This window comes from Zonotrichia leucophrys, chromosome 3 (genome assembly GCF_028769735.1).
Source record: "Zonotrichia leucophrys gambelii isolate GWCS_2022_RI chromosome 3, RI_Zleu_2.0, whole genome shotgun sequence".
Taxonomy (NCBI): domain Eukaryota; kingdom Metazoa; phylum Chordata; class Aves; order Passeriformes; family Passerellidae; genus Zonotrichia; species Zonotrichia leucophrys.
Genome location: NC_088172.1, coordinates 30,802,964 through 30,817,816, shown reverse-complemented (window position 1 = coordinate 30,817,816; position 14,853 = coordinate 30,802,964). Strand labels below are relative to the sequence as shown.

General features: G+C 38.0%; 1 long non-coding RNA gene across 1 annotated transcript; it reads left to right on the top strand.

The window, feature by feature from the left end:
- The first annotated feature begins 773 nt into the window (after nt 1-773).
- On the top strand, nt 774-11,168 carry LOC135446380 (uncharacterized). Its single transcript, XR_010439776.1, has 6 exons — nt 774-859; nt 6,594-6,654; nt 7,563-7,742; nt 10,684-10,767; nt 10,891-10,962; nt 11,075-11,168. It is a non-coding gene; the product is annotated as an uncharacterized LOC135446380 (long non-coding RNA).
- Nucleotides 11,169-14,853: the final 3,685 nt, after the last annotated feature.

The window sequence follows — 14,853 nt, the reverse complement described above, 5'->3', positions numbered from 1 at the left end:
TAATTTCATACTTCAAACTCTTGGAGAGATATGAAAGTATTCATTAGTATCACTACAAATTTAACTAACCTCCCTGTGCTACACTTCAGGAGCTACATGTAGAGCAAAGCCCACAAAAATTTAGGTTTCCTGGCAAAATCTCTAACCACTGCAGCTTTAGAAGGAGTTTTATAACAGAAGTTGTCTTTCCCTATACCAAATCTATGACTGTGATAATCATATAGGTATTTTGCAAGGTTGCATATGAAAGTATACACAAGAGTGCCTTTGGCCAAGCCTTGGACTTCGTGTGCTCTCTGATTACACCATCTATGTTGTAATAGCTGTGGTCTCCCTACAAAACCAGTGACAAGTAGGTAGAAGTGGAGGTGATGGCAGATGATGAACCTGTGAATAAGGAGACACTTTTGCAGTTCAGTGACCTATACAGACATGCAGTCTGTTGCATATAGGTAAAGCCCTACAAAAGGAAAGCCTTGTAAAACCATGGCTCAGGCCTGTTCCTTCAGCCAAGTAGAAAAGGACTATAGGAAAGTGACTTAGCTGAATTGGAAGTAGAAAAACAAGTTCTATAACAATTACATGCTCATATTGTGTAGAGGGATAAAATATAAGTAAATAAAGGTAGTATAGAATGTAATCTTACCCCCTAAAGAGTAGTAGCTGAGCCAATTATTAAGGACTAGGATCAGGCCTGATGTTAACAGGCCGCAGCTGTAGCCAGTCAGAAGAGTGTTATAAAAGAGTGGATTGGTTAGCTGAGGGTAATTGGAGTCAGTTGGCTGCTGTGAGGACAAGGAAGAGTCACTGCCTGGAGGAGCTGCCTACAAGAAACATTAAGGAGGTGTGAAACTCTAAGGTAATGTAACTTATAATGTAATGACAATAGAACTCTCACACTACGTGACAACAACATTGTGGTTTATGATGGTTGGTTGAATTCTATTTGTGGTGCTTAAATAGAATGCTCCTGATAATTGGCCTAACTGCTTAAAAAGGCTTGGTTTTGCAATAAAGCAGCTCCCCTTTGCACCTGCATGGGGATCCTGCGTCACTTCAAACCCTCACTTCACAGCAGTCAAGTACAGGCCTTGAATTTAAGAGTCACTGGTAGAAATCAATAGGCAACAAAATTTACATTAAAAGACTGAGCTAAAGAAATTGCTCAGGCTATTGCATCAAGACTGAACACTGAAATAACAAAACAGCAGCTTTAGATCTCAGATGATCACCTCTCTCAGAAAACTTCTTTCTTGGACAGACAAGCCCTCTGAGCAAACCCTGTGTCAGACAGACAAGTACCTGAGAGTATCTGTGGGGTGGCCTGGTGCGTGTTGAGGAATATGTATTTTTCTGTCCCTTGTTAGCAATTAGCAGACATAATTACTCAGCAGCACTTTCAAACCTCCTGAAATCCCTGACAGCTGGATTACTCTCATCTCACACCTTCAGAGGACCTAGTGATAGGACCACAGCCTATGACAAGCTTAGACTAAGCATATAGGGTTTAGGCAATTGAAGCTAGGGTGATGTGAATCCAGACTAGGATTCCAGATATTGGCATATATCCAATATCCAAAATATTGCATAATACCTTAAGTCAATCTGGCTTCAGCTTACCTTCCAAGAGTGTTCCTTTTTCTTTTACAGTCAAAAGAAGATCTTTACGTCTTTAAAAAGTCTTTATACTTTCTCTCTACCACAAAATAAATGGGCCCTTTATTTGCAATTCACTTTGGTACAGAGGTGCAATAGAAACACTGGAACTAAAAGCAAAAAAAACCTCTACTGATCTGAAAAATAACTGAAATTTTGTAACTCAGCTCCAGCCTTATTTGCTCTCTTCCAGTATCTTTGTCCGTGGGCTGCACGTGATATATCTGTGCTAAGGAAGAGACCAAAACATTGGAATGATGAAATACTGTGAAAATGAATATTGTTAAACTGGGTGTTGGAAGGCTGTTCTGAATATACCAAACCCAAAATGCTGCAACTGATATTTATTTATTTTTCTATTTAATTCATGTTATGATGTAATTGAGCTTGTATTGTTTGGTGGGACAGAAGGACTGTGGGCGACTGTGGGAGGAAATTTATTTCCTGTAGGAACTGCAGTAGGTGAAGAAGAAGATATGTAAGGCAAGGAGGCTCAATGTAAAAAAGGGAATTTATGGTATCTCTTCTCTATTTATATCAATGTATATACAGAGAAATATTAAATGTGTCTCTTAAACCTAAAGAAAAAAAATAACTTTATACTACATCACCAGGAAAAAATGTGTTGCCTGATGCATGTGGGAAATGAGGTAATTATTGTATGATGATTTACTCTAGCTCTACTAAATCACTAGTTCTGCCATTGTCACTAAGAGAACAGTCTTCAAAAGCTTGAAGTCAGAAGAGCCAGGAACATTTTGATACCAAAATATTTTTAAAGGTGTTTGGAGGCTTACAAAAAGCAACAACCCTGAGATTCAGATTTAAGGCAACTGATTTCCCTTGATTTAGATAGGAATTTGCAAATAACCTTTTAACTTTAGGAAATAAATAACCTCGGGTGAAAATTAAGAACACAACCTGCTAAGACATATTTCAAAGTTTTAGCGGGACTAAATTCTCAGCAAGACTGAAGTGCTGCAGTACCACCTGAACTGGGCTGATGCTCAAGAGCCCCTTCCCAGTTCATCCTGGGAGACAGTCAGCAAGCTGGTATCTACCCCACAAGTGCTCCAAAGAAATACATCTGTGTTATTCTGAGGGCTCACTGGGGCTAACCAGCTTCCTGTTGATCAGAGTTCAAGGTCTAAGAGAGAAGGTACGAATAAACCATCCATCTAGTTGCACCTTTACACACTCCAACATACCTGCTCTGAGAGCAGTTGTTTACTGCTGGAGTCTGGTCTGGCACATAGACCTGTGTGAGGTGGTGTAGCCATGTACCAGGCAGCTCCATGGACCACATCAATGTTCAGAGTTGTTGACAGTGCTGGCCAAACCAGCTAAAAGACTGCTCTAACTGAAAAACTCAGCTTTTGAGCTAGCTGTATAGGCTACCTATGGAAAGGTGTCTAAAGAGAAAGAGGATCTCACTATACTGAGCCCCAATATGAAAAAGAGGAAGAGACAAGAAGGGAGAGTGAGGTTGTGTAGCACTTTTCTGAGTCAGAAGTAATACAACTAATGAGTTGAATTTTAATAACCTCTTTCTTCTTTAGAGGCGACATAGCATAATGAGAGTATCTCCTTCCCCAGATTGTTGGTGTTAAAATAGGAAGCCTAGCAACCAAAATTGAAGGTCTAAAACATAAAATAAAAATGTAAGTTTACTGAGGTTACATAGTCTAAAGGAAGCAAAACTGAGAAGAACATACCCATAAAGGCAAGAATAGAGTTACCACTCGCCACATTCTATTAGAGAAAGAAAACAGATCACAGAATTAGCTGGGTTGGACAAGACCTTTGAGATCATCAAGTACAACCTATGACTTAGCACTTGTATGACGGATTGTGTAACATGGGAACTAAAGAATGGCATAGAAAACTATTTTGCAATAGGCAGAACTTTGAAGGAACAGCCTGCCTAGGGACCCCACAGTTTCCCAGGCAAGATCCTTGCACTTAAGTGTTTTTCAGGTTTAAGACAGTTTTAGTTTACATTGCCCTGAGGTCTCTACCATCCCTATGCTTTATCATTTGTTTTCTTGAAATTTCAGCTGGGCAGCATTTCCTTAACTTCTTTTCTTTTTCTATTGTCTTTCAATTTTCTTGCTAGTACTACTGTAATATCATCGTATTGCTGGGGTAATTCAGGCCAATCAATTAAAGGTTGAAATAAGAGTGTTGGGTTTTTTTCAGTTGTGTATTGGTTTACAAAACTTTTTTCTGGTGGAGGCTTTTTTTTTTTTTTGATTGGTTGGGTTTTGGGTTTTTTTGTGGTGGTTCTTTGGGTTTTTTTGGTGTGGTGGGTTTTTTTGCTCCATTTTGTTCTGTTTTTTTAAGTTGGATGTAGTTGATTGGAAAGCTGGAGAAACTACTGTGAGATAAGATTTTTTTGAGATCAGGTAATTTCTGTTGCAGTGGAGACAGCCCAAAGAATTTACGTCACTAACCTATGAAATTATTCTTTGAATGCTTCTGGGGATGGGGCATCCACAATTTCTCTAGGCAACCTGTTCCATTAAAGAATTTCTTCCTAATATCTAATCTACCACCCTCACATTAAAGAATTTCTTCCTAATATCTAATCTAAACCCTCTTTTGATTTTAAGCCATTCCCTCTTGTCCTGTCACTGCCTGCCCTTGTAAAAAGTCCCTCCCCAGCTCTCTCACAGCCCCCTGCATGTACTGGAAGGTGCTGTGCTGTGTTCAGCCTGGAGCCTTTTCTTCTCCAGGCTGCACAACCCCAGCTCTCAGCCTATCTTCACAGGAGAGGTGCACTGGGCAGCCTGGTCTGGTGGCAGGTGTGTTGGAACAGGATAATCCCTAAGGTCCCTTCCAACTTAATGCCATTCTATGTTTCTGATAGTCCTGTGTTACAAAATGTTTTCTTTTACTTGACATTATTTGAATCCCAGGATAAACTTCAGGTCACTGTTCCTGTTTCCTTGCACCAGCAGAGATCTGTTTCTGTGGAACAGGATATACACTTAAAAAACAAGAATTCTGCTGAGTAACTTCATCCTATAAAATGATGCAATTCAGGAACACCTAAGAAATATGCCAGTATTACTTTATGAGTAACATATAATGACAATTTTCAAAGGATCTCACAGGAAAGTACTTAACAAAATAGATTCTGCAAAATCTTCAGGTTCTGAGACCAAGAAAGTGAAAGACTTGTGTCTCAAACAAGTAAGACTGATTGCAATGCACATATACTGTATCTTAGTAACTAAGCAGCAAATTTTGTACCAGACTTAAACATTTATCTCCTATTGAAATTAAATAGGATTAGTTGATTAGGCATCCAAAAGCCTCATCCCCACTCATTTAATTCTATTTTTTTCTGTCTATGAAGCTGTTTCCCATCTTTTATCTAAAGCTAATATCCATGTGAAAAATGATGTAACTATATGAATAAAATGTAGCTACAGAAACAAAGTGTACCTGTGGTGATATCATCTGAACATTTCATATTTATCATTGTAGAATTGTCATTGATGGAAGTTTCAAAACAATAGAAAATCTGTGGCAAAGGAAACACTTCCTTCTAGAACACTTCAGTTTAGCCCTGGAAAAATCTATAGCAATGGACTCTTAGGGGGTGTTGTGGTATTATTGTAGAAAACCTATTAATATTAAAAGATTCATTGCTATGAATCAAAACATCTTCAAATAAGTGAATAAAGTGAAAAAAACCACTTAAATGCATGTTTAATTTTAATAACATGAATAGCCAGAATTTATTTTATGGCTATTTGGTTTCTTTATAAGACTTCGGGAATAGTTATTTTATTGGTATTTCAATACAAAACTTTTTGCAAACTTCAAATATAAATGAAGAAATAGCTGTTGGACTCTGTTTTATTTAGTTTCTCTGCAGGAGTGGAAGTATCTTGGTGAAAAGTGCTGAAGTGCCTGAGACTGCTCTCAAAGGAAAAGCTTTGGTTATTGCCCAGATAAAATTCACCTCATCTCAGTCCATAATGCAAGGAAAATTACTTTGGTTACGGATTTTTTTTTTTAGCCATAAAATAACTTTCTGAATAGCAAAGAGACCTTTTCTGCATATTTTATAAATATTTTCTTATATTAGTCCACAAAAGTTAATCAACCAATGATGGTGCCATGGATCTATGGGGATAATTCAGTGTTCTTCAGCATATTTGAAAAGATCCTGAGCCAAGAGATGAAAATATGCTCAAAGTGATAGGACTCATACAAGAATCTTACCTAGTGAAATACTGTCTCAGAGAAATGTCTCTGACTGGTGAGATAAGCATTTTAAAATAAATCAGTGCAATTTATTTATGGCTGTAAGCAATATCAAACATGTTACACCTCCCAATAACCAGCATTCACAGTTTCACTTTGATATTTGATGCCTTCTTTGTCTTACCCCTATTAAAGTAGTAAACTGTTTATACATTTTATTGATATTTTAATTTGTATCCCCTGGAAAGTTCAGGGAGAACAGACTTGCACTGCAGAAAAATGTATAGAACAGAGCCATGATTTCCTTCAGTCACTGCACATCCACAGGGAAGAATAATTTGTGGAAACACGGAGATGGAGGAGTAATGGATTCCTCTGTCAAAATGATGAGTGAAAGAAAGATGTAATTACCATTAATGCACTTCAATTATGGCTCAACGGTTTTTTAGCTGTATGTTCCCATTTAATTTTCACTTAAAACAAAACAGTTGCCACAGACCCAGGGCTAAAAACAGAAATCCCTTTCAGCTACTGGCAAATTAGCGACTAATGTTCTTATTATATAAGCACAGGGAAGATTGGCTTCTTCCAGGCAAACACGGGAAGTGCTTGTTTGTTCCAGGCACCACTCCTTCTCCCCCCAAACTCACAGTTGAACTTTCTTTTCAATGTTATAACCAGCTAAGCATGATAATACTTTTTTTCTGGTTCCTATTTAGCTTTCAAAGCCCTCACAGGATTTCTGTCATGGATCAGTGGCACCTTCCAGGAGGGAGTGAGGTCAGTGGATATCCTTGGTATACAGGAAGGCATGTTCTATTAGAAAAGGGAAATGTTTTCAAATCCCTCAGATCTTAAGCTACTAAAAATAAACTAATGAGCCTTAAATTAACTTTTTTTTTCCACATCTTTTCAAAGCCTAAAGAAAAGTATTTATTATCTGGGAGTGACATGCAGGAAATTAGTCTTATAAGTCATGATTAAATGATTATAGTTTCCAAATTTCTTAATTCTAATCTTAATATTAATCTGTTGTAGCGTGCATGTTTCAACTTCAGTAGGTTTTTTTTTTAAATTGGTTGTCATTTTATCATGTGAAATTTTTATAGTGAAGAAGCTAAAAAAGCACATGATGTAGTAATCACCTTGGTATCACGATTTGATTATCTGCCTGGAACAGTTTTGAACTGGTGTCCACATTCAGTGCCACCTCTCTACATCCCTCCAATAACCAAAGCAAACTTGATAAATTTCCTGTATATTTCAAATTCTCCAGAGTCAGAATTGGGTTACCAGCAAGGAAATTTTTGTGAAGAGTGTAAATGGATGTGAATTTATTTGGTGAAACTCATCCTTACTGGGTCTCCACTGAAACCAGTAGAGCCATTTCTAGGGGAAAAACAAACCTTGAGAGTGGACTAATTCACACTGGCCCTTCAGAGCCAGTGAATTTCTTCCTAGGTTTCAGGCTGGAGGGCAGGCTTAGGACAATTCTGGTGCACTCACAAGAGCTATATTAACTCTGTCTGCTGCCTGTTAGGGCTGAGGGTGATGCAAGCTTGCTCATGTTTGACCAGCTCACACCAAACAGAGAGCTTCTGGCAGAGTTTGGAGTAAACCAGTAAGGATGCCTTGGTTTGTGGCTTGGCTGCCCAAACAGACACTTTGGATGTGGCTCCTTTTTGCAGAGAGGATGAAAGAATTTGTGTTATGCCATGTCAGCTGGCTACAGAGAGTGGGACCTTGCCCATGTTATTTAGCACTATAAAGAACCTGAGCACAGAAGAAGTTAAAGACCATCAGGCAGTTTTTCAACACACCCTCTATGACAACTGTTCTGGAAAACTTCATTGGGAGCCTTTTACTTGGTGAGTTACCACAGAGAGTGCCACTGCAGCCAGGGCTGCTGCTGGCCTGAGCACTCAGAGCTGGGGGCTCACAAACAGGCCTTGTGTCAGTAAGTTCATCACAAGCACAAAACCCTCATGGGGTGATGTTTCGGGCTGGCTGTTACCAGGCTGAGTATCTCAAACCAGCCTGCCAGATCAAAAGGGAGCCAGAGATGTGAGCCACAGGCAGAGTACCATAAAGCAAGATCATCCAGTCCTGGGGAAAATTTCCAAAGTTAAGCAAGTTGCAGACTACTGCATCCAAAAGAATTACTACTACTAGCTATAGCTACCAGCTACAAAGATCACTGTGTATTCAGGCAAGATTTTTAAAAATCAGAATTTTTACACTTGCAGAACTGCAACTTTTTCTTCCAGAAGTCAGATAGTGTGAGTATGGCAGCCACAAGATGTCAGGGAGCATTTGGAACACCTGATAAATCTGGACCAAATCATGGTGAATAGCAACAGTTCATGCCTTGGGTTGAGGACCCAACCCTCTTGAGAAGTCTTTGCCTTTAAAATGCAGTCACTAATGGCAGAGTCCCAGTCTCATCACGGGCATATTCAAGTGAAATAACTGCAGAACACTGTCTGCAGCACTACATGTGCTGTCCCTTGAAATAATTTTAGCTGCAAGCACAGAAGAGAGTCTGTAGCTCTGAACTGCCAGAACACAGTGCTGGGCCATTTCAGAGCAATGACCTGAGCTTGGTAGAGTGGGTGAGGCAATCCCATTGTTTCCCTGTGGAGATTTTCCTTTTCCCACTTCCCCACAGAAGATCTCCAGGCTTCTTCCTCCACCTGCAGAGTTCCTGGAGGAAACTGTCTATATTTCATACAAAGTTCAAACATTCCATGTTTTCATCCTAAAGTTTATTTACATTTCTTGATTACACTTGTTCTGGCTCATTTCCTTTGTTTCATTCTTGCCAGAAAACCTTGCTAGAGTGCTTGTCAGTTATTAATAAATTGCGTCAAACGGTAGCAAGTGTGGTTCAACAATTTGGCAAATATTTATGAATGACATTTTCATTGTTAGGAGAATTTTTGGCCCATTTTCAGATCAAACACAAATTCCAGCCCTTTAACATCTGGTTTTGCTATATTCAGATTGTTAAGAAAAAAAAAATAAAAGAAAAGAAGATTTAAAGAACAATGTCAGCAAAAGATGCAGGTATTACATCACTGAATGGACTTTTAGAACTTTAAAAAAATGAGATGAATGAGTTTTGTTTGGCTGTTAAGTGATTCTTTATAAAGTTATGAATTATGAAATCAGAAAAAACCAAATCCATATAAGGCATTCTTAAATAGACTCTGTGAGAAACTTCAGAAAAAAGAGATGAATGTTTACTGAAGAAATTCTAGTGATGGGCACTCCACTGCTGCCATTGATGAATTATTCCATCTAATTCAAACATTCTTCTTTATTGTTAAAAAAAATTATTTCTATTCTGAATGGACCTTACATTAACTTCAAACCTCCGTGTTTTTTTAGATTCTGTTTATAGCTCTCATTATCAGCTGGGTGCCTGCCATGATTTGACCACAACCACTTTTCTGAGACTTGAGAGATTTTTTTTCTAAAACACTATGATACTAATTTATCTTTGCATAGGTAGATTTTTCTAAGGATCCATCTGCCATCTCCAAAAAAAAGAAGGGAAAGAAGTAGAACATTTTTCATTGGTAATTTAACTGCTTTTAGAAGCTTTTACTGAAATGCTTATAACCTTTTTCATATATTTAGCTGAATCAAAGGCTCCCTTTTATTATATCTCCATAACCTTCATTTTCTCTAGAAGACATTATCCATTACTGATACACTGTGAACATGTTGGGTCTTAATTTACTCAGGATATTCACAGTCTTGTTAAATCCACAGTTATTATCCCTACTAGTACGGAAGATTTCAAGCCTCCTTTTAAATATGAAACTGTGCAATTAGCAGATAAGGTCAGGCTGTCCCAGCTCTTCCTAAGAAGGATCTCTGGCTATGTCTTTGAAATCAAGTTAAACATTTATTTATGGGTGGGTTTGTGGATACTGAAATGTGTTGTAGGCTGTCTAAGAACAATCAGAGGTTTTTCCTGGGCAGACTAGGTATGTTCTGAGAGGTAGAATAGGCCCAAAGAAGGTAGGCAGTAGTATGACACAGCTCACAACAGTATTTAAAAGGGCAGGAGGTGTTAATCCTCTGGGCACAGACCATTCCTGTCATTTGGCCTCAGGACCAGATAATGGTACCAGGCACTCAATTCGCTTACCTAGATGTACTTTCAGCCCCTCTGAAGGCTGAACCTTGGTATTGTTTTAGCAGATTCGAAATTCATAGACCTATCCAAGTGAATATTCCTAAGAAATCGCTAATGTTCTCAATTGCCAGTGTTATGTCAGGAATGCATTTGAACATGTGAGACTGTTTGTTCTTTGGGCCCACTGACACAGCCTAAGTATACATTTGAGTATCCTTTCAAGGAAAAGCTTCTCAAATTACATTTCTAACTTTTTCAGTGTCAGATATGCACTTGGAGAAAAGACTGCTCAATGCCTTTTTGAGTAATCTCTTAAACCTTCAAGTGCTCTTAAGTAGCATTAGCTGACAGTTCCAAATGCACTTTCTAGACCTGACCATGATGACTTATTACAATAATATTTAGTTACAAAAATTTAGTTACTCTTCTGTGAATTAGCAAACCATTTAGTTTGTGTAAGTAAAGTTTCCAAAGCTACCCTCCATTCCTGGCTTTGATTTCACATATTCATAAGATGGAATAGGTGACAATTTAACACATGATGCTTGGTCGGAGAAAAATAATGTCTAATAAATATAGGATAGGTTGTTTCTTTAGATGCTTTTTGCAATGAATAATCTAATCTAATGAATTAATCTAATGAATTAATCTAATGAATTAAGATCTTGTAGGAATAAACCTTAAAATCCCAGGTCTCCCTGTTGAAAGGGATTGAATTTAAGAGAATGGGCCAAGTCTTTTCCAAGGTGAGTGAAAATATTTTCTGTTATTAGTAACATCTACTAGGATCTCCTTAGACCCTCACATTCTTAGCAATTTGGCTTTTAAAGTTGCTCAGGCAGTGTTTCTGAAATCTGTGACTAATACAGGATCACCCTTCCTGACTACGCATCAAGTCTGATGGAATTTAATTTACCCACAGGAGACATCTTATTTTTCAGGTAGGAGACATCATATTTCCATCAAAATCCTTGTGGAAAGGAGGGAAATAATTACATTCTGCCTAGCCCTACATTAAGAAACATTAAAGAGCAATTTCTGCTTTGTCTTCAGAAGTCCTTATATCCACAGAGAACTTCCACAGATGTCACAGAGAAGAGGTGGATCAGCAAGGCTGTGAAACAGCTACTGCTAATTTTCATGTTCCTAAGGTAGAGCCCAACCCTTACACAGATGTGTGTCTTGAGAGGGCTCTTGATTACTCAAATGTAAAACTGCCTGGAGTAGGACATTCACATCTGAGCAGATCATCTGGCCTCCCTTCTTAGTCATTGGTAAGACACTGATATTAAATAATAGATTTTAACAAAGACCTCTGGTGCAACCGAACTGTTTAAAAAATTAAAAACATACAAAGCTTTGTTCAACCTCATCTGTGGTAAATTAGAAATATGAATCACATCACATGCTTCTTTTTCTTAGTAAGTATCAAAATTCTGATCTTGAATATACATGGATGTCTGTATAGGAGATCCCTACAAATAGGTGAGGTGAAACGGAATCCTGTCATTTACACAGAGATTGTGGAATCATAATTAGAACAATTTTTCCTCCCTCGAAGAACTCTTGAAGCAGTGGTGATATGCAATTTTACACAGCTTGGAATATTGAGAATGCAATTGATCACATTTTTTCATCATAGTTTTGATCACAGTTTCTGATAAAACTATTCTGATAAATAGTTGCAGAAAAAACCAGTTTCCTCAATACTGAAAATGAAGTTTGGGTTTTAGTTATTTTATGTCACATGATGAAGTGATTTTGAAAAACCTTCACTGAAGCTTTAGGGTGACTTTACCCTTGAGTAGTAATTGGAGAAATGAAATTAGCTGAAGGATAGCCAAGAAATGAGAAATGAAAAAGAAGAGAGAATGTTTTTCCTGACAGCAGGAAAAGCATCACTTTAGCTCACACCTTGTTATCTGCCTGAGGAAAGAAATCTTGACTCAGGAATGACAATTGTGATGTGTGATAAGGGACAAACTCAAAATGGAATTCTTCTTAGAGTTAAATCTTTCACCAACGACCAACTTCTTTCCCTCGAGGTGGAATTAGTTGGATGTCTATCCAGGTACACATTTGGATTATTTTTATGGGAGCTTTATAATTTTTAGATCTTTTCTTAGTTGATAGGTTTGCTTCAAAATCACCTTCAATTTAAAATGCTTAGTGGAATACTGGGAGATAAAGAAAACAATAGACAAGCGGGCACACATAGCCCTTGGCATTATCTAAGGCTTGTTCCACAGGTAAACAAGTTTCAAATTCCTAAAGAAAAAGGGGGAAAATATGTAGAATTGACTAATGTCTAAGAAATATAAGAAAAATATCTACTTTGTATGTCTCAGTAATCCAAAGCAAAGTAGAGTCTATAGGGGGCTGTGTTTTTAGCATTGTAGATTAAATGATGCAGAAATCCAAGGCTTTTCTATAAGTACATCTCCATAGTCTGTACTCTGCCATTGATTCCCAATGGGACAGCTCAGTCCAAAATCCAGGATGCAAATACCCAAGATCTTACAAAAAGTTTCTGTCAGCTGCTATTCTCCTATCAATGTACTGGGACATCTTTCAAGATTACATTAAAAACAGACTGCTCCCTTTGTCCCATGTGTGGGGTCCATTGCACTGAAGGCCTTTGCTGTTTAGGAGCTGAACAAGCCTGAGGCACTGCAGTCTGTTCTGGAACAGGGAGGGTATGTTCTCCATTTTCCCTTATTTTCCTGACTTCCTAATTCCCACCACAAAAAATAAGGAAGGAAAATCAAGCAAATTCCCAAAACCATGATGAATATTGGTTTCTTCTAGAAACATGGGGCCAATGAAATTTCAAATCCTTGATCAAATACTTGATTAATTTTTTTCTTTCATCTTCCTTTATGCCACACTCCAGAATCCTACGCCAGTTTGCTGGGCTGAAGCCCTTAGCACTGCAAGGAAGATTAAAGAGAAAAATTATTTGCCTATTTTGAGAATAATCTGTAGAAAGATTAAATGCTGAAGCAAATAGGTTCAACATCTACATCTTCACAGATATTATTTTGCACAGTTACAGCCCAGCATTTTTTGCCCACATTTACTAATCGAGATGCAAATGTTAATTTAGTGTCAATTAGAGCCATAGAATCCTGAAACCCCAGTTACTATAGTGCAAACATAGGAATGGAATACTGAACAAGTATTCTTGGAGAGGAAAAAGCATAACAAATATTTGGATAAAAGTTTATGTCCACTGAGGATATAAAAGGAACAGAATAAACTACTTCCCTTTCCTTTCAGCTGGCCAAGAGAATCTTTTCTATAAATGTGTCATTTTTCCTATGTGGACCCATATTCCCTTTGTTTATCTTTTCTCACCTGATCATGTCCCATATAAGTTAAATGAAAGGAAATGTTTGTGCTTCTTTAGAATTTACAGTCATGGCTGTATTTATTACAATAGTATTGTAAGTAAAAGTACTTTGTAATGGAATAGTAATTTAAAATATAAAACAGAAAAATCAAGTCAAATCTCATGCTTTATCCCATCATATTAATTGTCATCGAACTGTTTTGGAAGGTAACTCTTTAATCATACTGATAAATGCCCTGAGATCATGCTGCACTTCTATGCATGCTATTGAGCACGATGCCATGACATTCCATGTGCCACAGAGTTGCCAAAATTTCACCTGGTTTTGTTCCCCTGTGTGTATTCTGTCCAAACCCTGATGGACAGCCGTCTCACACAGTGCTGTCAGCACAGCACCTCCAGTGCTACTGCTGAGCCTCCCCAGTATAATTCATCTTAAAGGAGTCAGATGGTAGAATGGCCAGGAATGGGGAATGTATGTTTTGTAATGGAACACTTTGTTTTGCAAACTTACCCAGATGGTCTCTGTAGATTGCAGTTTGTGAGCTTAGTGCTGAATCAACAGGATGTCCAGCTCCCTCACCTTCTCCTCTTGTTCTGTAGGAATAGGTGTTCATCCTACCCTGGGGAAATAAGTATGGACTAAGTCCTATAGGAAAAGCAGATAAAGGAAAGAAAAGAGATATTTCCTTTCCCTGAAAAAATACCAAAACAAACCAAGCCAGAACAACAAAAGCAAAAACCCAACCCAAAACTGTAGCAGTCGTACAGGTCAGAAAGCATTTGAGTGTATTTGGGCCATGTATAGCAGCAGAAAAGACTGGAATGCAATTAAGTAGTATAACAGTCTTATTTTCTCCTGTTTAAATCTCTGCACGTGTGCTTTAAGGTCATTATTCTCATGCTGGTTAAATTAGGCACCTGTAAAGTTTCATTAGCAGAAATATTACCTTTAATTTCGCTTGGAAGAAAGTGATTTGTTATAATGTGTGCAGAGATAACATTTTACTAATTGCCAACTCTATGGCAAGCATAAAAGAATGGAACTCCTGAGCTCTAGTTCCTTTCCTGGGAGGTATTAACTCCTCTTTAGGATGAACATACTTTAAATTTTGCCACTTATCTGGTAACTGGAGTCAGAGATAGTGGTACTCATGCAAAAGTCTTACTCCTGGCTGTCTAAAGACTCAAAGATGTTCTGGGACCTCTTTTCTTGCTGCACAGATCTTTCATCCTTCAGGAAGAAAGCTAGGTGTCAAGATAAAAATTGTCTTCCAGCATCTTTTTCCATGGTGAGCTCTGCAGAGCTTGCTCTTGGAATAGTTTTCTCTCATCCTCAGTAGTCTTGTTCTGCTTTAAAAGAGTAACTCAGCTTTTACCCTGCTTTTGTGACTTGTATTTCTACCATAAATATGTGCCAGCATATCTCCTTGGGTCACTGCAGTCTCCTTTCTGCTAAGAGGAATCCATCACTATTGCA